Source organism: Pseudophryne corroboree, chromosome 9, assembly GCF_028390025.1.
Source record: "Pseudophryne corroboree isolate aPseCor3 chromosome 9, aPseCor3.hap2, whole genome shotgun sequence".
Lineage (NCBI taxonomy): Eukaryota > Metazoa > Chordata > Amphibia > Anura > Myobatrachidae > Pseudophryne > Pseudophryne corroboree.
In genome coordinates this window covers 466,096,711-466,122,192 of record NC_086452.1, presented here as the reverse complement: position 1 = coordinate 466,122,192, position 25,482 = coordinate 466,096,711, and positions in this window count along the sequence as shown.

Below are 25,482 nucleotides of genomic sequence, written 5' to 3'. Positions count from 1 at the left end.
TGGCCCGTGCAAATTTGCAAATGTATCGCAGATCGTTACCCACTCGCAGATGTTTGCGCAAATCCCGGAACATCGAAGAATCTTTGCCGTCTGAGCAAATGTAAGTAGGTCTGAGGCTGCCACTAATCAGTGACTGAGATGGGCTGGAAGTGGTCTGCGCTGAGAGACTCTTCCCAAAAACTGACACACCCAGAAAACGACAGGTTTCTGCCCAGAAAGGGCAGCTTGCTGTCAGTCAAACAGCGGCTTCATTGCAGTTATGATCTGTACGCATTTTCTGATGCTGTTACACCATGTGCATGTGCAATGCGAACGCTATGCAAGCACAGTCATTCCATAATCACTCGATTTGACAATTCACTGAATAGCAATCCATGCTGAATTAGGTTTTCTCTCTCTCTCTCTCTCTCTCTCTCTCTCTCTCTCTCTCTCTATATATATATATATAAACAGTATATACACACACATTTTGATGTGCCCCACTCTGCACGTTTCAGGAATCTTCAGCTTAAGGGAGCTTGTGAGTAAAGACAGCAGTCAGCAGTGACTCTTAAAATCACTGTGAAATGAGTGGAGAGAGATCTCTCCTAGTTGACCAGCCTCCTTCCTCCTTGGTATCCCCCTGAGAGCTGGATCCCGGAGGCCAGTGCTTCCACTGCTTAAGGGAGTTACGCCACAGTTTGGACGTTTGGAAAGTATTTTTACCTTGCAGGAATAAATAATAATAATAATAATAATAATAATAATAATAATAATATAAAATTTACGTAAGCCAAATTTCCACCAAAGTACAATATTTTTTAAAAAAAATCAATCAATCACACCATAAGATGCTTCAATAAATATAGAGGCACATAATATACTGTATTAGTGGTCTCCTTAAGCCAGTACCTGTGGTATCCTGAACACCTTATGGAACCTGACTATGCTCTTATTAACTTCCAGGTCCTGCTGAAATCTCACCCTGCTTTTGGTGGCCATACATCAGCACAAGTCCTGTAGAGATTGGGTATGAAGGAGGTGAAGGTCTGGTTATCGCAGTCCTTATTTATGGCTACTGATTCTAGCCATTCCAGAAGGAAACATAACCCTCAGCCTGGACTATCTCCAGGTCACCATGATCTCCAGCATTTCAGGTTCCTGGAATCTCCCTGTGGCCTCGGGTTGCAGGTCTTTGTCCTGGCTCTGGACGGGCATCTAAAGACTAGTACATCAGGAAGAGACCACTACGTGACTCTAGCCATGGCTAGCTATCACTTTGATGCACGTGGCTTGGCAGAACCTAGGTTTCCAACATATGGACATGGATAGTCCCTATTATATCTGAGGCACTGGAGGCTTCCATACTTCCTGTTACAGGACACAAAGATTTCAAAGTGACTTCTATAGTAGAAAGCAATGAAAGTGTAATCCCCAGTTCTCTGGCTCACACATTTATTACACAATTCTTACATTACAATTACATAAAATGTTAAGCTTCACCCATACGGGCTGGGTTGTGTCTGCTTGACATCTTTAACGATAACTTTTTCCATCCCTCATATAATCTGTCAGAGCCATTTGTTTATGGGCAGGTTACCATGTTAAAGGCTGAGCTAAAAAAAAAAAAAAGGATGGCTACAATTTTGCATCCGTGAAACTGACTTTCAGAAAACAGTTTCTTGACATTTCGATATCCTGCAAAGCCCTGCCTGAGACAGCAGCCTCAGAGAGGCTCATTATAAGCTCAAGACTGCTGCAGGGCAGCGCACCTCAACTCCGACCAGTGACTTGAACTTGGAACTTATCAGAACTAATTGCAACTGACTCGGCATCAGCCTAATACATGCCACGCTCCCTAATGTTAGGGAGCAGCCTCAAGATACACAACTCACCAAATATTTCAAACTTTTGATTTTCACAAATGAGGAATCTTTATCTTTATTATTATTTCTATTTTTAAAACTAATATATACACACAGGTGGTGCTTGAAAGTTTGTGAACCTTTCAGAATTTTCTCTATATTTCTGCTGAAATGTGGCCTAAAACTATCTCAGATTTTCACACAAGACCTAAAAGTAGATAAAGATCCAAATCAAACAAATGAGACAAAAAAAACAAGATGTGCTCATTTTTTTTATTGAAGAAAATGATCTAATATCATATATCTGTGAGTGGCAAAAGTATGTGACCCTTTGCTATCAGTATCTGTATGACCCCCTTGTGCTGAGATAACTGCTTCCAAACATTTCCGATCATTGTTGATTGGCCCTGAACATCGGTTTCAAGGAATGTTACCCCATTCCTCCCTACAGAACAGCTTCAACTCTGTTATGTTGGTGGGTTTCCTTCTATGAACTGCTCGCTTCAGGTTCTTCCACAACATTTCAATTGGATTAAGATCAGGACTTTGACTTCTTGGCCATTCCAAAACTTTACATTTATTCTTCTTTAACCATTTTTTGGTCAAAATGACTTGTGTGCTTTGGGTTGTTGTCTTGCACTATGACTCAAGTTCTCTTGAGATGCAGCTGATGGACAGATATCCTGACATTTTCCTTTAGAAAATTCTGGTATAATTCAGAATTCATTGTTCCATCAATGATGGCAAGTCATCCTAGGCCATATGCAGAAACAAGCCCAAACCAAGATACCACCACCACCACCAATGCTTCACAGATGGTAAGAAGTTTTTATGCTGAAATGCAGTGTTCTCCTTTTCTCCAATCATAACGCTTCTCATTTAAGCCACAAAGCTCTATTTTGGACTCATCTGTCCACAAACATTGCCCCTAATTCAGACCTGATCGCAGCAGCAAACTTGTTCGCTAATGGGCAAAACCATGTGCACTGCAGGGGATGGGGGGGGGGGGGGGGCAGATGTAACATGTTCAGTGAGAGAGTTGGATTTGGGTGGGTTATATTGTTTCTGTGCAGGGTAAATACTGGCTGCTTTATTTTTACACTGCAAGATAGATTTCAGTTTAAACACACCCCACCCAAATCTAACTCTCTCTGCACATGTTACATCTGCCCCACTTGCAGTGCACATGGTTTTGCCCATTAGAGAACAATTTTGCTGCTGCGATCAGGTCTGAATTAGGCCCATTGTGGCTGGTCCAGGAGATCTTTAGCAAACTGTAAATGGGCAGCAGTGTTCTTTTTGGAGAGCAGCGGCTTTCTCCTTGCAATTCTGCCATACACACCATTGTTATTCACTGTCCTCCTGATGGTGGACTCATAAACATTAACATTAGCTAAGGTGACCAACATTTCAAAGCCCAAGCAGCCTTTTCATCAGGGTGAAACATTGGCAATAAACCAGGATGCGCTCCTACAGCCAATCATTACCTGATGGCGTATTCTGTGAGGCCACGCCCCCTGTGATACCACTCCTCTTATCTGGGAGCACGGGTGCCTTAGGTGCATGAAAATATAACTATTACCGTTCCCCTATCATGGTGCCCCCCCCCCTTCATTTTCTTCTGGATCCGCCCCTGTACCCAACGCTAACTTACCTTCACTGGTTCCTGGTGGCTCGCTTGCGGCAGGCATCTAACGCTGCATGGCGTATTGAATCTAGGTGTATGAAGACACATCTGTAGTTAGAGGGTAAGTGAACAAGGATCTTCACAGGTATTCAATACCACAGAGAAATACAGATTGTCTGCCAAAACTGCAAAATAATACCCCTCATTAACCCACACCTGGTCAACTGCATGAATGAAAGTCTCTATTGAGGACCAAATGGGGTGGTGGTCTGACCACTAAACTGGTTTTCAATTTTCATTTTATCAGAGACTTGTAGTCTCATATTGAAGACAAGAGGAAGAGTGTGACCACTTTGTGTAGCAAAAAGAATAACTTGTGTGAAGCCCAGTTCGCTCATTGTGCACAGGAGGTCTTGGCCAAGATGTGAGACTTTATCATCAACCTAAGCACGGCCAGATTGACAATGGGGTAGATGAAGCACCAGCTTTAGGCCTCCATATAAATTGAAGGATGATGACCAGCCACCAGTGGTCAACCATAAATCATAAGCATTAAACTTGAATGAATGTCTTTTTTACTCACAAAAGTTTTAATTGTGTGCATTGTTTGTGTTGAAGTGCTTGTAGGCCTGCTATAGGAGCTCAACTAGTTATGGTTTGGGGGGATATACTTTTTTATTAATTTTAGGTTGAAAATATCCATTAATCTTGTTTAGAATCACATCTCAAAATTCTTAAGCTATTTTGTATGATTGAACTCTCTTATCTAAAATTGCAATATTTCATTGCAGTGGCTGAACTGTGAGCCCCCTATACACATGCAGACCAAAAATATTGCATTATTATCCACTAGAGTTCCTTCACTGGCTGAGGTTATCTCAGGTCTAACCTGTGTGATTGTAATTCAGACCAGTGGATTTTTTTCCCCCTGCTCTGTCTCCTTACAACATGATTTACTGAAAGAAATATTTCATCATATCAATATAAGAGGCTTTACAATGAATCTCTCCAGATAAAATAGCTTTTCCTGAAGGAACAGGCAGTCTGTACAAAATTTTTCTGTTGTGGTTTATAAAATATTTTTCTCAGCTTGGGAAGCTTCCAATCCTTACAAGGCTAATTTAAAAACTTACAGTGGTCCCTGGCTACTACTTAATAGTAATCTTTCAATTTCATTTTTTATTTTTTATTTTGCTGGAAAAAAAATAGATTACAAAAAAAAGGAACATTGTGGAAACCATTTACAGAGGAGACTAGTATTTACACAGTGCAGCATGTATAGTATCCGTAATAGCTACTACATTTGCACAGGTGCGTGACTGAGAAGCCCAAATTGCTTCAAAGTGGTTCGCAAACCCGATTTATTCTAATTTTAAAAAATAATTGCGCTACCTTCGAGCACAAGAAACAGGTTTGAACACGTTCCAGATTGAGCTTAAATGGCATATCTTCTGTCGAACATTTCCCCATGCACAAGTATGATTCAAGATAATGTAATGTAATGCTCGTTGTTTAAATTAAACTATCGTTAAAAACTCTATGCAATGTAGCCGTTTAGACTTAAGCAGGAAGAGAAGGCAACGTCTTCTAAAATATTTTAAAATCAACTATACGAGCTGAAGATGACCCAATGCGATTTTGCAATTTTTGACATTGGTTTCAAACTTTTATTGAAACAGATAGAGTCAAATAATATTTCTAAAAAATCAAAAATCAAAATTTGAACTGGCTAGAATAGTTCTAAAGTCATGGTGAATATATGCGTACAGTTATTGTATGGAAACCTAAAGTATGCATGCAGTAGCATTTGGGTGCACCTACTCCCCCTCACTCAGTAAGAGCCTCAGGTATGCATATTGGGGGTAAGGGGGGTGATCTCTGCACCCCTGTGCTCTGTGTAACAATGATGTTTGGCATACAGTACTGGCAAATTACCAACTTATGCCACCTACAATTTAGTGTCATAAACGCTTCTCGCTCATTTATAAATGTAGTGCCTCAAAATGTTTTTTACTTTATTTTATTTTTTTACTCTATACGGGTTTTGTACTTGTACTTTGTACTGTATTTCAAGATCATGTCTGGGATGTAATGAAGTACTACATTTTTTTAAAGGTTCAATTATTTACATGGCATGGTTTAGCCCTGCAAATGATTGCCCCTTTAAAAAACGTCCGAGTACGGCCGGCATCCTGCACAGCCGCCAAATAAGGACTTTATTACATCACGCAACATATTTTTGAGTTTTACACTGTTTTCTAGTTTTTAAAGGCCCTACTCAACATCTTCTGGTAAGAGGAATTGAAAGTCTTTTCAGTGTAATCAATGGGAAATACGAACTATATAACAGAAATAAGGCTGCGCTTAGAGAGATGAATTGTCTGAATATCAAAAAAAATTTATTATATTTAAAATCTGTCAAATAGACAATTAAAATTGAGTATACACTGTGATAAATAGCCTCTAATCACCATTTATCACCATTTAGACAACACATGAGCTTGTTCCAAATTAACCATAGGACCCTGTATGTTTAGAACCAATTGAATCCTGGGGCTATAGCATAGTCCCTGGGCTGGAGGAATATGTCCCAATGCTGGAGGATTAACAGTTCCAATAATGAATCATGAATAAAGGAAAGTCCTCACCAGTCGTGCGTTTGGCAAACAAAAAGTCCAGTCCTTAGTTGTGGATGTGGTTCAAATTGAGCAGTTTTGTAGGGTCTACGGTGGTCCAAGCAAAGGTGATAGGTTGTAGTGGGATGATGAGAAGGCTCACACCTGACGCGTTTCACAGCTACAGCTGCTTTATCAAAGGATGTTTTGCTATAGCCCCAGGATTCAATTGGTTCTAAACATACAGGGTCCTATGGTTAATTTGGAACAAGCTCATGTGTTGTCTAAATGGTGATTAGAGGCTATTTATCACAGTGTATACTCAATTTTAATTGTCTATTTGACAGATTTTAAATATAATACATTTTATTTGATATTCAGACAATTCATCTCTCTAAGCGCAGCCTTATTTCTGTTATATAGTTCGTATTTCCCATATAGGTGTAACTGACCTATCCAGGCAGCTGCTGTACAATCAAAATTGGAATTACACCCACAGCGCCCTTTCCAACCTAGGTTGGCTTGTTCCTTTTTTTTTGCACTTTAATCAATGGGAAATCCTAGCAGTGTTCTTAGTATGGTGGCTTGTGACTGTCAATGACCCTGATGGTGTTATGTAATTTCTCAACGGCGCACATAAACGAGAGTCAATGATATAGTCTGCCACCCCCCTCCAACAAAAAAATGGGCAGAGGTAAAAATATCCATTTATTATATATGAAAGAGAAACAAGCTAAATATATTAATAAACACAATAAAATAAACCACGAAAAACATGCTACATGGACATTGAACGTTACTTCTTAGACTTGTATCTCGTTCCCACATTCTAATCAGAGGGGAAAGTGGTAGGACAAAGTAGTGATAAATACACAAATACAAAAATACACAAATACAGTCCTCATCATACACTGTGGCTTCAGTCTCGCCAAACAGCCCCTCCCAGTGCGCCAAACGTCTTTCCTGCTCACAATATTCGTCTTATTCGCATAAACAAAACAACTGGAAGTGACAAAATGACACTGCTGGATTGCACTGGCCAATTTGATGTGCAACATTTATACATCTGTGTGTGACTGTGTCTGAATCTGTACACAATGTGCTACAATGCAGCGGCCGGGGCTTTTTCTCACACCGAGGTCCGTTGCGCCTTATCTGCGGCTTGGTACGTGTGTACAACTAATTGCTGCGCAGTTAGCCGGAGCCCAGCGCTGTAGTACACTGTCAGTGGTGTTTTGCTGCGTCATGTAACGCTGCCCATCCACCGCTGTAAGGCATACAGACGTCAGGTGTTTGTATGAGGACACATCTGTAGGTGGACATGGCATAAGTAGTGCGGTGGACTTGGCTCTGGTGTTATATTTCAGTGCGAACAAAACCAAAAATATAATAATGACAAATATTTTCATTACATGCATCGTGCGCTGCAAAATGCTTTTGAAAAAACAAATTCCCAAACAACAGCAAAACATCATCTTTTTGTTTTATTGTTTTGCTGTGAAGGCTACGCGGAGACGCCGCTTTGATCACTGGTGGGTCCCTTAGTCTCTGAAACAAGTTTGGGGAAAGCTCAGGAGTAATGTTAGCAAATATTAAGTCATCTTTTACAGGCAGATAAAGAACAGATGCAGCTGAAACACAGTACTAAAATAATTGAAACATGCACTGGGGTAAACACCGGCCTGTGCTGTAAATACAATGTTAACTCTTAGGGGGAAATTCAATGCAGCGTGAGATTAATCAGCTGCCAGTACGAGCACCTGGAGCTATTCAATAGCATGCGCTGTAAACCCTAATGCCTTGGGGCTAGTCGCGGAGTTACTGCATGTGGTATCAGCATCGCACCGGACACCGGAAAATGTAGTTTACCCCCCCGGGCATAAGTCGTAGTAAACTGCATCTCCTGACTTACGTGCCGGCCGAGATGCGGACAGTTGAATAGCTCCGGGCGCTCATCTCGGGAGCTCAGTAAACTCACACTGAATTGAATTCCCCCTTTTAGAGTTCTGGTCACCTTACTGTACCGGTATAAGACTGTGGGTCTGGAAGTGCGCTTAGTGAGGCAGTTACACAATACGCTGTGACACTGCTGGATCTACAGCTTTTCTGCACTTTTCCAACTTACTCTTCTTACAACTTAATTTCTTTTTTCTCCCTTCAAGTTCAGAACTTGGGACCCCTGGGCTATCAGTTTCACTTTCCACGTGGAGTGAGCAACTGCACCCGAAGCGAACCCGCAAGGGCAGGGCTGGACTAAGCCTTGGGGGTGCCTGGGGCACTTAAGACATGGGGGCCCCTAGTGGAAGGTGGGAAATTTTATTTTTGCATACTCCCAACATGACCCATTCCAGGAGGGACAAAATGATCTCTATCAGGACTTCCCTCTTAAAATATGATTGGCGGTACCTGTGTTGAACTATTTCATAGATAAGAAAGGTGTTTCATCTCAGGTGATTGCAGTCATAACTTAAGACAGCATGTTGTTCCTCCGGGACTAGGTCATGTTAGGAGGTATGGATTGTGTATAGTAAATTTAACCCAAATGGGGGTGTATTAGATTTAAACTAATAGTTTAATAATGCATAGTCACATGCAAGAATAGCAGCAGCAGCCTCTGTACTACTTACACACTGGTACAGGACTCAGGAGGACTCTGTAAGTGTGTGTGTCTCTCTCTAGACCCTCATTAGATAACAGTTCACACAGGACTCAGACACCAAGGTAGGGAGGAGGAGAAGCTGGTATCTCTGTGTCACTTACAGCTCTCTCCACCCTCCTATCTCTCCTCTGGTCGGAAAAGCTCAATTGGTAGCTCATAAAACATGATGCTCTGCTTGCAATCCGTACTGCCCTGCTCACATTCTGGCTGTCTGGTTCTGCTACTACAAGAGAGGGAAAGCTAGTGATGTTGGTGTGCTCTGCCGGGGGGCCCCCTAACAAAGGGGAGCCCGGGGTACAGTATGCCCTGTGACCAGGGCCGGCTCGAGGCATGTTCGACTCGAGCGGCCGCGCAGGGCGCCACCATTAAAGGGCGCCGTGCACTGGCGCCGCCATGTCGGAGCCTGGAGCCGGCCCTGATCTCCCCTGCTGTCCTCCCGCTTGTTAGTGAGCTGTGTGCGCTATGCGGCGCCGGCGTCTGATGTCAGACACCGGCGCCGCACAGCGCGCACAGTTCTGTGTCAGACAGCGGCGCGCACAGCAGCACTCCCCCTCCCTCGGCACGGCAGGTACTGGGGGCATATGTGGCACTGTGGGGGGCATTTATCTGACACTGTGGGGGGCATTTATCTGGCACAGTGGGGGCATTAATGTATCTGGCACTGTGGGGGGCATTCATATATCTGGCACTGTGGGGGGGGGGCATTTATCTGGCACTGTGGGGGCATTTATCTGTGCACTGTGAGGGGGCATTAATGTATCTGGCACTGCGGGGGCATTTCTGGCACTGTGGGGTCATGTATCTATCTGGGACTGTGGGGGCATATCTGGCACTGGGGGGGGGGGGCATTAATGTATCTGGCACTGTGGGGACATTTATCTGGCACTGTGGAGGGCATTTATCTGGCACTGTGGGGGGCATTCATTTATCTGGCACTGTGGGGGGGGCATTAATGTATCTGGCACTGTGGGGGCATTTCTGGCACTGTGGGGTAATGTATCTATCTGGGACTGTGGGGGCATATCTGGCACTGGGGGGGGCATTAATGTATCTGGCACTGTGGGGGACATTTATCTGGCACTGTGGGGGGCATTTATCTGGCACTGTGGGGGGCATTCATTTATCTGGCACTGTGGGGGGGCATTAATGTATCTGGCACTGTGGGGGCATTTCTGGCACTGTGGGGTCATGTATCTATCTGGGACTGTGGGGGCATATCTGGCACTGGGGGGGGGCATTAATGTATCTGGCACTGTGGGGGACATTTATCTGGCACTGTGGGGGGCATTTATCTGGCACTGTGGGGGGCATTCACTAATCTGGCACTGTGGGGGGGCATTCATTTATCTGGCACTGTGGGGGGGCATTAATGTATCTGGCACTGTGGGGGCATTTCTGGCACTGTGGGGTCATGTATCTATCTGGGACTGTGGGGGCATATCTGGCACTGGGGGTGGCATTAATGTATCTGGCACTGTGGGGGACATTTATCTGGCACTGTGGGGGGCATTTATCTGGCACTGTGGGGGGGCATTCATTTATCTGGCACTGTGGGGGGGCATTAATGTATCTGGCACTGTGGGGGGGCATTTATCTGGAACTGTGGGGGCATTTATCTGTGCACTGTGAGGGGGCATTAATGTATCTGGCACTGTGGAGGCATTTCTGGCACTGTGGGGTCATGTATCTATCTGGGTCTGTGGGGGCATATCAGGCACTAAGGGGGGGCATTGATGTATCTGGCACTGTGGCGGCATTTATCTGGCACTGTGATCGGGCATTAATGTATCTGGCACTGTGGGGGCATTTATCTGGCACTGTGAGGGGGCATTAATGTATCTGGCACTGTGGGGTCATTTATCTATCTGGGACTGTGGGGGCATATCTGGCACTGTGGGGGGCATTTATATATCTGGCACTGTGGGGGGTATTTATGTATCTGGCACTGTGGGGGGCATTAATGTATCTGGCACTGTGGGGGGCATTTATGTATCTGGCACTGTGGGGGGCATTTATGTATCTGGCACTGTGGGGGAATTTATGTATCTGGCACTGTGGGGGCAATTATGTTTCTCGCACTGCTGGGGGGGCATGTCATGTGCATTTGGCACTGCTGGGGGGGCATGTCATGTGCATCTGGCACGGCTGGGGGGCATGTCATGTCTAGCTGGCACGGCTGGGGGGCATATCATGTAGTGTTCCCATGTCTCAGTGCAATACCTGGCGCAAAGTGTCTAACGTGCTCTGCCTGGTGCAAAGTGTCTAACGTGCTCTGCCTGGTGCAAAGTGTCTAACGTGCTCTGCCTGGTGCAAAGTGTCTAACGTGCTCTACCTGTCGCAGTGTGTCTAGGAGGTTCTACCTGGTGCAATGTGTATTAGCTGCACTACTGTGTGGTGTAATGCGAATTGCCACTATTATGTGGCCGCGCCCCTTCCCCACGAAGCAACGCCCCTAAATTTTTAATGCGCGCCTTCGGCGCGCAAGGTCCATGATTTTGTACAGAGCAACAAGCATTACAGTATGTACATAATTTTGCCCTTCTAACTTAAATATGTGCCCTCCCAAATGCAAAATGTGCCCTCCCCGTGATCAGCACCCCTGCCCTAAAAAAATCCTAGAGTGAACACTATCATGTGTAGCTGGCACTGCTGGGGGGCATATCATGTGTAGCTGGCACTGCAGCAGGGCATGTCCTGTCTATCTGGCACTGCTGGGGGGTATATCATGTCTATCTGGCACTGCTGGAGGGCATGTCATGTGTAGCTGGCACTGCTGGGGGCATGTCATGTGTAACTGGCACTGCTGCGGGGCATGTCATGTCTATCTGGCACTGCACTACTGCAGACATTATGTGTAGCTGGCACTATACTGGAGACATTGTGTGTAAGGAACACTACTGTAGCTGTTATGTGTAATGCTGCTAATTGTGTGCGTAGAGGGGGTGTGAAAATATATTTATTTATTTGTAGTGTGATAATATGAAGTTGTGAGGCCCCGCCCACTTTTCCAGGAGGCCACACCCACTTTTCCAGGAGCGCGCGCGCATAGAGTATGGGAGGGGGCGCTTTTACATTTTCTCGCACAGGGTGCTAGTAGGCCTGGAGCCGGCCCTGCCTGTGACCCCCCCCCCCCCCCCCCTTAATCTGGCTATGCGCAAGGGTAGACTTTCTAATGTTCTGAACATGTTTAATGTTGTTGAACTTCTGAAGCAGTTTCATTATGCTAATCCAGGGGTCCCATGTTCTGAACTTGAACTGAAGGCTGTTTGTTCCTACAATTAAATACAGAGCTTGCGCTCCCTCTCAGTCCAGTCACTGGGGACCCACCCCAGGGAAGGGCGCAGCTGCCAACTCTCTATGTGTGCCATCTCACACTGCGTGCCTCCACGCCCCACCATTCCTCACTTACTGATGGGTTCCATTCTATCAGTCACAATGTTTTCATTTGAATTTTTTTTTTTTAAAGACAGCGCTAACTCTTGGGTGCCCGCCATTTTCAGTCTAGCACGGGGTAGGTGTAAGTGCGATTACTAGAATGCATAGATGTGCATAACTCAGAATAGGGGCAGATACTGTAGTTGCATAGGACTTACAATTGCTGCAAGTGTCTGGAATTGCAACTGCAACAGGTTGTCTATGTACAGTACTAGGCTTTCGAGAGAGATAAAGTACCAGCCAGTCAGCTCCTGTCATTTTTCACAAACACAGCCTGTAACGTGGCAGGTAGGAGCTGATTGACTGGTACTTTACTGTCTATTTACTAAGCCTTGGATGGCGGTAAAGTGGATGGAGATAAAGTACCAACTAATCAGCTCCTAACTGCCATGTTAAAGGCTGGGTTTTAAAAAATGACAGTTAGGAGCTGATTGATTGTCACTTTATCTCTGTCCACTTTATTTCCAGCCAAGACTTAGGGGGTAATTCCAAGTTGATCGCAGCAGGAATTTAGTTAGCAATTGGGCAAAACCATGTGCACTGCAGGGAGGCAGATGTAACATGTGCAGAGAGAGTTAGAGTTGGGTGTGGTGTGTTCAATCTGCAATCTAATTTGCAGTGTAAAAATAAAGCAGCCAGTATTTACCCTGCACAGAAATAAAATAACCCACCTAAATCTAACTCTCTCTGCACATGTTACACCTGCCTCCGCTGTAGTGCACATGGGCCCTCATTCCGAGTTGTTCGCTCGGTATTTTTCATCGCATCGCAGTGAGAATTCTCTTAGTGCGCATGCGTAATGTTCGCACTGCGCATGCGTCAAGTAACTTTACTAAGAAGAAAGTAATTTTACTCACGGCTTTTTCGTCGCTCCGGAGAACGCATTGTGATTGACAGGAAATGGGTGTTACTGGGCGGATGTACGGCGTTTTAGGGGCGTGTGGCAGGAAACGCTACCGTTTCCGGAAAAAACGCAGGCGTGTCTGGAGAAACGGTGGGAGTGCTTGGGCGAACGCTGGGTGTGTTTATGACGTCAGCCGGGACCGAAAAGCACTGAATTGATCGCACAGGCAGAGTAAGTCTGGAGTTACTCAGAAACTGCTAACTCGGTTTTGATCGCAATATTGCGAATACATCGGTCGCACATTTAAGATGTTTAGATTCACTCCCAGTAGGCGGCGGCTTAGCGTGTGCAATGCTGCTAAAAGCAGCTAGCGAGCGAACAACTCGGAATGAGGGCCATGGTTTTGCCCAATTGCTAACTAAATTCCTGCTGCGATCAACTTGGAATTACCCCCTTAGTAAATAGACCCCTGAATCTCTGTCTACTTTTTCTCTCTCTAAGGTTTCGTGCATATACTGTACCTCATAGACTCGAAGTCAGGTCTGAGTAACTTCCAATAAATGCGTGCAATAAACGTGTGTGCAATTCATACAATACTTACTCTCTCAGAATGGCCGGGGGGATCACGAAAATCAGATTGCCCCTCTGGCCCCTCGGAATTGTCAAGTGTCCCGATTATTGCAGACCGCCCCAAGGACCCGGCCGTCCACTTTGCGAGTGAAGTTGGCAGTCCAGGCAGCCAATGACGCACTGAATCGCGCAGGGCCGGTTCCGGGGCTTCTGGCGCCCCGGGCGGCATTAGGGGCATGGCTTCGTACAGGGGGCGTGGTCATTTACGCCCCCTGTACAGACTGAAATGATGTGCGGTGCGCGATGACGTCATCGCGCACCGCACAGTAAAGGACCTCTCCACGAAGGGAAACTAGACGCGTATGCGTCTAGTTTCCCTTCCCAGCGGCAGTGGGGGGGCAGTGGCCAGCGGCAGCAGCGGGCAGCACACAGCAGCAGCGGAGCTTGCCCTGGTGCGGCGCCCTCCGGATGGCGCCCTGCGCCCTCCGGAAGGTGGCGCCCCGGGCAAAAGTCCTGCTTGCCCGTGGCAAGATCCGCTACTGGAATCGCGTCATCGTAGCCACACACCCTGCTGTATAATGCCAGTAATCTCTGCATTATAGGGCAGGGCATTATAGGGCGTGGCTACAATGGCATCATCACAACTGCCACACACCCAGCAGCTATATTTACATAGTCCCACCCTCGCCCCACCCCTTGCCATGTGACTAATTACCATGTTGCAGGCTGTGAGGGAATAATGACAGTTAGCGGCTGATTGGTTGGTACTCTCCAAGCGCTATAGTCTGCCCCCAAGTTTTTATTGAAAGCTGTACATTGTCTGTTTGATATTATAGTGAAATTGTTCTAATTGGCTAAATAATGGCACACACCTTGTGTGACTGCGTCTCACTGATTTTTATCATCAGATTTTGTATCGTACCCAGCAGAAAATGTAAATAAAATCCACTCATTCTTATTAGAATTTGGAGAAATTAATTAAATTGTGTCAACTTTTAATAAATGAAATGTTAGCCGTGTAGTATTTAATATGTTGCTGTATTCCTGATACACTTTATACGTCGTCTATCTTATGTGCTTTATTTGTATGCTAAATCCATGATATGTTTTTTTTTCGTACATGAAAATATAAATCACCATCTTGTTTATTGAGACATTTTTCCATTTTGTCCAGATAACACGTTATTATTAATATAACTTTTAGATGGAAAGGCGGAAATGTGGGACTTCCAGCGCGCTGATGGCTGCGGATAAATTGTTTATATGTCAGGATTTTATACGGGAAGGTTTATCTAGTAAATCTCTCGTGTGATTCATCCTTATCTCGGCGCAGGAGGGAACACAATCCGAGGTGGAAATCTTCAGACATTGTGAATTCTTAGTAATTGGAGGTATATAAAAATAATAATAGTAATATATAATGACAGTCTATTGTGTAGCGCCTGTCCCTAACAGCTTGCCGCATTTCTATGTATCCAGTGAAGTGGAGAATTATTTCTCTCTCCTGGGGACGCACAGTGGCACTGAGCTCAAACAGGAGCAGATACATTTGTTCCATATGACAAGAAAATCCAATTGCTCTCTCTGCTTGTTACATAAATGGGGAAGGTTATGTCAGTGTCCTGCCAGCAGGGGCGCTCTTGTGCTGGTAAATAGAAAGAAAATACAATAGGATGGTAAATGTGGAGGTTGAAGAAGAATACAATGGGGGTAATTCCAAGTTGATCGCAGCAGGAATTTAGGCCCTCATTCCGAGTCGTTCGCTCGGTATTTTTCATCGCATCGCAGTGAAATTCCACTTAGTGCGCATGCGCAATATTCGCACTGCGACTGCGCCAAGTATCTTTGCTATGAAGAAAGTATTTTTACTCACGGCTTTTTCATCGCTCCGGCGATCGTAATGTGATTGACAGGAAATGGGTGTTACTGGGCGGAAACACGGCGTTTTATGGGCGTGTGGCAGAAAACGCTACCGTTTCCGGAAAAAACGCAGGAGTGGCCGGAGAAACGGGGGAGTGTCTGGGCGAACGCTGGGTGTGTTTGTGACGTCAAACCAGGAACGACAAGCACTGAACTGATCGCACAGGCAGAGTAAGTCTGAAGCTACTCTAAAACTGCTAAGTAGTTTGTGATCGCAATATTGCGAATACATCGGTCGCAATTTTAAGATGCTAAGATACACTCCCAGTAGGCGGCGGCTTAGCGTGTGTAACTCTGCTAAATTCGCCTTGCGACCGATCAACTCGGAATGAGGGCCTTAGTTAGCAATTGGGCAAAACCATGTGCAGTGCAGGGGAGGGAGATGTAACATGTGCAGAGAGAGTTAGATTTGGGTGGGGTGTGTTCAATCTGCAATCTAATTTGCCGTGTAAAAATAAAGCAGCCAGTATTTACCCTGCACAGAAATAAAATATCCCACCCCCCAAATCTAACTCTCTCTGCACATGTTACATCTGCCTCCCCTGCAGTGCACATTGGTTTTGCCCAATTGCTAACTAAATTCCTGCTGCGATCAACTTGGAATTACCCCCAATGTGCCTTGAAACAATTACGGTCTGTGTTTATTGTTGCTGCGCTCATTGGGGGTCATTCCGAGTTGATCGTAGCTGTGCTAAATTTAATCATTCACACTGACATGCGGGGGGACGCCCAGCACAGGGCATGTCAGTGCCGCCCCCCCCCCGCAGAAGTGCAAAGGCATCGCACAGCGGCGATGCCTTTGCACCTCAAGAGTAGCTCCCGGCCAGCGCAGCTTTAGCGTGCTGGCCGGGCGCTACTCATCGCTCCCCGGACCGCAGCGGCTGCGTGTGACGTCACGCAGCCGCTGCGGGCCTACCCCCATTCGGTCCGGACACGCCTGCGTTGGCCGGACCGCTCCCACGAAACGGCGGACAAATGCCGCCGTTCCGCCCCCTCCCGCCCAGCGTCAATCAGGCAGAGGTGATCGCTGTCCTCCTACGGCCTTTGGCTGTCTGGCATGCGCAGTAGAGTCCCGTTCGCTCGGCTGCCACAAATAGCAGTGAGCGGGTCAGAATGACCCCCATTGTTCCGCCGACACCCCTCTGGAGATTATATCGAAGCTTGCACCTTGTTCGATATCTAGATCTAAAGGTCCGTACACATTAGACGATGTCGCTCTGTGAGCGTCGTCATTTAATGTTTCCCCTCCAGGGCCGGCCGGTCGGCGGCCGACTGTACACACTGAGCGATATGACCGCTCATATCGCTCAGTGACGTCACGTCTCCGCCAGCCCTGCATGCAGGTCGTGGACAACAGTCTAGATCCTCCATGCATGCACTGGCGACAGCAACGATCGTTGCCGACCCGCGGGGCCGTGCATCGGTCGTCGCTGGTGGCATACACACTTGCTGATAAAATGAGCAACGTCACTCAGGAAGGGGGAAAATGAGCGACGTTGCTCATTTTATCGGCAAGTGTGTATGGGCCTTAAGAGTCATACAAGGACCTCAGATTGGTACTTTGGCGTGTGTAGAGTAAATACTGAGCACAGCAATGTACACTCCAGGCCACTTTATCTCTGTAGGAATATTGGCCTCTTTTCGAGTTGATCGCTCGCTATTTTTTGCAGCGCAGCGATCAGATAGTCTCCGCCCACAGGGGAGTGTATTTTAACTTTGCAACTGTGCGAACTCATGCGCAGCCGAGTGGGATGAAAAAGTTTTTTGCAGTTTCTGAGTAGCTCTGAACTTACTCAGCCGCTGCGATCACTTCAGCCTGTCCGGGTCCGGAATTGACGTCAGACACCCGCCCTGCAAACGCCTGGACACGCCTGCGTTTTCCCTACCACTCCCAGAAAACAGTCAGTTGACACCCATAAACGCCTTCTTCCTGTCAATCTCCTTGCGATCGGTTGTGCGAATGGATTAGTCGCTAGAAAGCATTGCACAGCAACGAAGCTGTTTGTACCCATACAACGCACGTGTGCATTGCGGTGCATACACATGCGCAGTAGTAACCTGATCGCTGTGCTGCGAAAAACGTCAGCGAGCGATCAACTCGGAATGAGGGCCATAGAACCCACACTGCAATCATCTGTCCTGGATGTTAGTGATTGGCACTGGCTAGATTTGGGCTCTGCCCCCGCTGACTCAGCTTCACCTCTGACCTGCACCACTGATAGCTTCTCACCACCTCTCACACCCGCCTATAAGACTGCTCGTGTACTGCTCCTTACCTAAGGAACTCCTTCCATCGCTCAGAAGCTCCTCCAATCTCCAATCTTTACAGCACTCCCTCAAAACATAGGTCTTCTCTATTGCCTGTCCTACCCTACCTCCATGACCTCACCCTGAAGACTCACTCTAGTAGCCCCTGCACCGTGTCCACTTGTGTCGCATTTGACCTTAATGTCTCTGGTTTCGAGCTACTTCTTGTAAGCTCTCACAGACAGCCATCATTCACCCCATGCGTCAATGGGTGTGGATCATCAAATCGACAGTGTCTAGCAGGGTCGGACTGGCCTACTGGGGAACAGGGGAAACCACCGGTGGGCCCCACTGCCTTTGGGCCCACCTCCTCCTTTAGGGATTAGGTCCCAGGCTGTATCCTAGTGCACTTTAATTATACATTATGCATATGTTACCTTATACTGCACAGGACTATGGGCCCATCCCATGCACTCTCTTACAGTTAGGTGGGCCTCTGTGGTGGTTGGCCACACCTCCACTATTGCCTGGCCACATCCTTAAGCATGGGCGCCTGCCACTGTATTTCCCCCGGCGGGCCCTTCTTGCCCCAGTCCGACACTGGTGTTTAGGTTGACCACTATGGGTCGACAGTCACTAGTTTGACAGAGTCTGAAGGTCGACAGGGTTTCTAGGTCGACATGTGCTAGGTCGACAGGTCAAAAGGTCGACATGAGTTTTTCATGTTTTTTTGGTGTCTTTTTCTCCGTACAGCAACCGGGAAACCCAATTAGTGCACCGTGTCCCCTCGCATGGCTCGCCTTCCGGCAGATTACCATTCCAATCATAGTCCACGTGGATCGTTAAGTATGGAAAAGTTCAAAAAAAGAAAAAAAAAGTGAAAAACTCATGTCGACCTTTTGACCTGTCGACCTAGCACATGTCGACCTAGAAACCCTGTTGACCTTCAGACCCTGTCGACCTAGTGACTGTCGACCTATAGTGGTCGACCTAAACATTGTTGACCTAGACAGTGTCGATCTTCAGACCGGCTCCCACGTCAATACTACACCTTATGTGTCACAAATGGACCCTTTAAGTCATTATGTTTATTTTCTATTTTTGTGATTGTGATGATTTTACTTTTTGTGTGTGTATTTATGTGGCTTGTACTTGTATATACACCCCACATGCCCTAATATTCAGCTTCTTGGATAATATACAGTAGCTGTACTTATGGGCAGTGGCGTAACTAGAAATTTTTCTCCCCCAAGCCAAAAATATTCTGGTGCTCCCCCCCTCCCCCACCCCCACCCCAAATTGCTATTAGGAAAGTAAAGAATTTGCATGCACCTGCCCATAAAAGGGGGTGTGGTCTTACCAATGGGGCGTGGCTTTGCTGCAAGGGGCGTGGTTGCAGGAAAAGATTACCTTATACCCCAGTTTTGCAACCTGCCCACACAGACATTGGAAACCAAAGGGAAAAAAATAATCCTGATTCATGCCCCTTACATTATTTGTCATTTTTCCTCCTTATAGTAATGCCCAGTATACATTATGCCACATACTGCAATGTCTGTGATACATTATGCCACACATCGCAATGCCCATTACACATTATGCCACACACTGCAATGGCCCTTGAACATTATGCCACACACTGTAATGCCAATTACACAATATGCCACACTCCATAATGCCCCTGACACATTATGCCACACACCGCAATGCCCATCATACATTATGCCACACACCGTAATGCCCATCATACATTATGCCACACACCGCAATGTCCGTGATACATTATGCCACTCACCGCAATGTCCGTGATACATTATGCCACACACCGCAATGTCCGTGATACATTATGACACACACCATAATGCCCCTGACACATTATGACACACACCGTAATGCCCATCATACATGATGCCACACACCGCAATGTCCGTGATACATTATGCCACTCACCGCAATGTCCGTGATACATTATGCCACACACCGCAATGTCCGTGATACATTATGACACACACCATAATGCCCCTGACACATTATGCCACACACCGCAATGCCATCATACATTATGCCACACACCGTAATGCCCATCATACATTATGCCACACACCGCAATGTCCGTGATACATTATGCCACTCACCGCAATGTCCGTGATACATTATGCCACACACCGCAATGTTCGTGATACATTATGACACACACCATAATGCCCCTGACACATTATGACACACACCGTAATGCCCATTATACATTATGCCACACACCGTAATGTCCGTGATACATTATGCCACACACCGCAATGTCCGTGATACATTATGCCACTCACCGCAATGTCCGTGATACATTAGGCCACACACCGCAATGTCCGTGATACATTATGACACACACCATAATGCCCCTGACACATTATGACACACACCGTAATGCCCATCATACATTATGCCACACACCGTAATGCCTGTGATACATTAAGACACACACCGCAATGTCCGTGATACATTGACACACACCGCAATGTCCGTTATACATTATGACACACACCGCAATGTCCGTTATACATTATGCCACACACCGCAATGTCCATTACACATTATGCCCAACAGTAAGGCTTCTAATTACTTTTAAATTACCTGCTCTTTTCCAGGGGTTTCATGCTCTTAGTTCCATGCTTGATGCCAGGTGTTTTCATGCTCTTGGTGTTATGCTCTTTGCCAGGGAGTAATGCTTGTTGCCGGGGGTTGCATTCGCTTTGTGTCATGCTCGTTGCCAGGGATTTCATGTGCTAGATTTCATGCTCATTGCCAAGGGGTAATGCTTGTTGCCAGGAGTTCAATGCACTGTGTGCGTAATGCTCATTGCCATTGGGTAATACTTGTTGCCAGGGGTTTCATGCTCTGGGTTTTCATGCTCGTTGCCAAGGATGTAAGGCTGCTGCTGCCGCGAGCGCTAACCGGCGCTATGCGCTTCCGGATCCCAGCTCTGTCAGACGCAAGAGGTCAAGTATGACCTCTAGCATCTATCTCCTCCATGGCAGCGGCCATTTTGGGAGGGACATTTAGCAGACTAGCCATCCGCATGTCAATCTGCCTGAATCAGCGGCGGCGCCTCCGCAATGGCTGCCAGGGTGGAAGTTACGCCACTGCTGAAGGGGCAGATGTACTAAGCTTTGGAGTGATAACGTGGAGAGAGATAAAGTACCAATCAACCAACCAGCTCCTTACTGTCAATTTTCAAATACAGCCAATGGTGACACAGCTATGGTGACACAGCATGTACGCAGGAAATAATATGGCGGAGCCACTGAAGCTGCTTACAGGATCGCTGACACACCCCAAAATGGTTGTGACATGCCTGCATTTTTGCCACCACTCCCTTGGCGAATAAATCATCACTGCGACCGCCATCGTAAGACCACGGTGGCAAGTGTGCAGTGCGATTTGGATGCGAGCGCGCAGTCAGGCGATAAAAAAATCAAATTTTGCCTACATCTGTGAATAAGGCCCACAGGGAAGTAATAGTTAATATTCCAGCACAACCTGAGATAAAATGTAACATTTAAAATTGTTCCGTTAGAAGGAGAGGAATAGAATGAAAGGCGGTATTTATTCTCCGCATAGCGGCTTGTGTCATCGTCATGGAAACGTTAGGCCAAAATGGTCCTTTACTAATGGGGGCCCTTAAATATTACTTTTGTTTTCTCCTTCCCTGAGGGATCTATTGTTCTTCTTTGTGTTTGCAGACAGCTTTTGTCCTGTAAAGAATGGAATTGATTTTAAATAAAATACAGTACTTTCTTCTATAAGTTTTCATGCAGCCGTCAGATACTCAGTAATTACTGACATTCCAACACTCGCCTCTCTCCAATATTGTCCCTGAGAAGGTTCTTGTTTCTGCATTGTTAGGATTCACATCCCCTCTCACATTATTTGTATAGAAGTAGTAGTAGAAGTCAACATAGCTCAACTGAGTTCTGTGTAAACATACAACAGTTAAAAATAATTTTCCTTGGAATGTCTTTTAGAGTTTGAGGTATATATATATATATATATATATATATATACCTTGGCAGGAGAGGTACTATGCCACCTGTAAGCTACACACAGGGTCCTGAGGGTGGATGGGAAGTGTGGATGGACCGGGTTCACATCCATTTGGCCCAGACCAGGTCTTATAGGACTGCTTAGTCCAAGAAGCTGCTTCATCAGCCAGCACCTGGCTGCTGGATTTAAAGCAGAGCCTCTCCCATGAGTCAGGGCTTCTGAAGGCAGTTAGTGTCCAGGAGATAGGCCTGCTAGGGACAGTGGGATCCGGAGGGCTGACCCACTAGTGTCAGGATGCCGGGACCTGAAGGGTTCCTTATAAAGTAAGAGGGAGTGAGGCAGGGCCTAACCTCCCTGGTTGTTTATACTAAAGACTGCAATCTTTGTTTATGTATATCTGTTTTTGAGCTACCTGAATAAAAGGTATTTGTTGTTTTTGCAAAAGCCTGGAGTCGGTCGCTGGTGGAATTTTTATAGCAGAGCACATTCTAGCAAGACTCCTGTTACTATATATATATATCTATATATCTATATATATATATCTATATATATATATATATATTTATATATATATATATATATGTATATATATATATATATAAATATATATATATATATATATATGTATATATATATAAATATATATATATATGTGTATATATATATATATATATATATACAGTTGTGCTCATAAGTTTACATACCCTAGCAGAATTTGTGATTTTCTGGCCACTTGTCAGAGACTATGAATGATAACTCACAAACTTTTCTTTCACTCATGGTTAGAGTGGTTGGGTGAAGCCATTTATTGTCCTGACATTGTTAGAACTTACATTACATCGTAATTACTTCTTATTTGATGGGGAATTTTTCTTACAGCTGCGGGGGTGCGCGATGGGATCATCAGTCGCACCCTCGTATGCTAACGTATACATGTTCGATCAAGAGCATAGGATATTTTTCAGTAACTCAGAAGTAAGAAGTAAGATATTGATGTATACTAGATATATTGATGATGTATTCCTGCTGTGGGGTGGGGGGGGGGGGGGGGGGTGGCTTGCAGGCCTTTGAGTCTTTAATGATGGAGATTAATAACCTTATATCTCCAATAAAATTTACATACTCCTGTAATGATACAGTGGCTAATTTCTTAGATGTTAAGGTGATGTTGATTAATGGATCTCTGCACTCAGAGATATACTCCAAACCCACAGATAGGAATACACTATTGTTGGCATCCAGCCATCACCCTCCCGCTTTGAAAAAGGGCTTACCAGCATCACAAATGATGCGGGTGGCCCGCATTACTAGTGACCAGGCCAAGGTACCACGACTGCTGGATGAGATGATCTCTAAATTTGAACATCGGGGCTACGATAGACAAATGTTAGAGGCACAGAAACTGAGGGTACTGGGTATGTCCCGGAATGACCTGTTAAAACCAACTGTCAATAAGGAGAATGTAATCCTACCCTGGACAGTGACTATTCGGTCGCCAGCCCCATTATACATAAGGCCTCTAAGGCACTTTGGCCTATAGTGGCATCTGAACCGGATCTTCCAGGGCTGAAAAGTATTAGACCTGTAGCAGCATTTAGACGGGGCCGAAATTTAAGGGATCGTCTGGTACGAACAGATATCACTGAGATGGGCATGGTAGGGAAACCTAATGTTCATTACAAACCCCCGGGATGTTACAGATGCCCAAAATGTACCACGTGCCGGTATATGGTGGCGTGCAAGGAGTTTAAGCACCCACATAAAAAAGAGAAAAAGTATTCTATTAGACATGTCATCACATACAGTACTTCCTATGTAGTATACGCAATTGTCTGCCCATGTGGTTTTTACTACATTGGTCAGACTACGCGGAAATTGAGTGAGAGGATGGCAGCACACCGGTCGGCCATCAAATTGACACTCGAAGGAAAGACGGTTGACCAACCAGTGGCACGCCATTTAAAAATGGCTGGCCACACTTTGGGGGACCTGAGATACTTTGGCTTTGATCATGTTCCGCTTACGTTACGGGGGGGGGGGGGGGGGGGTGAGGGGGTGACAGGGCTAAATACTTAGTGGAGAAGGAATCAAGATGGATCTTGACATTGAATACTTTCGCTCCATTTGGTCTTAATGATAAGATCAATTGGAATACTGTATAATTAGGTGTAATTTAGTGTCCCAGTACTTTACTATTGGGGTATATTCCCCACCAGTTGTGGGTTCGCCAATAATTTACTGCTGTATTGGGTAATACTGCTCCAGCAGTAGGTGACATACGTTTGTTTAGGACATCACCTCCTCTTTCCCCGAGTTTTACCAGTTCAATTGCTTTAAATGAGATGTCTTCCGGGTTCGATTTATGTTTTTCTGTGAAGTGTTTGGAAACGGTATGGTTGTCTACCTTATTTTTAATATTCCTAATATGCTCTTGGATTCGTAACTTAAGGACTCGTTTCGTCTTTCCGACGTATTTTAGTCCACATGTACATTCCAACAGGTATATTACCATGGTCGAGTTACAATTAAGGAAATCCTTAATGCTGTAGTCTTTGGTACTGTCGTGGTTACTGAATTTTTTCCTATTTGGGTGAAGATATTTGCAGATGTTGCAGTTACCACATTTGTAGCATCCTTTGCAATTAATAAATGTGCCATTCCCGGGTTTATTCTTGCTTTGTAGATGACTAGGAGCCAAAATCTCTTTTAGGCTACTGGTTTTTCGAAATACAATGTCTGGTTTCGGTTGGAGAATGTCTTTTAATATTGGATCCATTAGTAGGATGTTCCAGTGTTTATTAATGGATTTTTTAATAATTCGTTCTTGGTTGCTGAATGTAGTAATGAACGGAGTAAAGTTGTCAGATTTCTTTTGTGTTTGTTTGTTGAATAAATCCGTTCTTTGTGTATTGGCCGTCTTCTCTAATGCTTCATTTATCACACGTTCCGGATATCTCCTTTCCTTGAATCTTGTGGCATAGGTTGATAGTTGGTTATTACAATCCTGTTCGTTACTGCAATTACGTTTAATGCGATGAAACTGAGAGTATGGAATGTTTGTTTTCCAATTCTGAGCATGACAACTTTTGAAATGTAGGTAGCTATTAGTGTCTACTTCTTTTATATGATTGCTGGTTATGACTTTTGAATCGGCACTCGAGAGGGTAAGATCCAAGTAGTGCACACTGTCTTTACTGATCTCATAAGTAAACTTCAAGTTATATTGGTTTGCAGTGAGTATCTCAAAGAAGCTTTTGAATGTTTCCTCGTCTCCTTCCCAGATGATCAAGATATCATCTATATAACGTTTGTAGATGATTAGATTTTTCAAGAATGGGTTATTGTTGTATATGCACTCATCTTCCCATGAGCCCATTAGTAAATTAGCAAAACTGGGAGCGAATGATGTGCCCATGGCTGTTCCACATATTTGTAAATAGAAGGTCCGCTGGAATGTGAAGTAGTTGTGACTTAAAATAAATTTTATAAAGTCACAAATTGCATTCTTATGGTGTGTTGATAGTTCAAGGTCTTTATCCAGGTATCTTCTGCAGGCTTCTATTCCTTTTTCATGGATAATGGAAGTATATAGGCTTTGCACATCAATCGTAATCCAGAGGTAAGAATCTTTCCATTCCACTGTGGACAGTATATTGATTGCACTGTTGGTGTCCTTCAAAAATGAT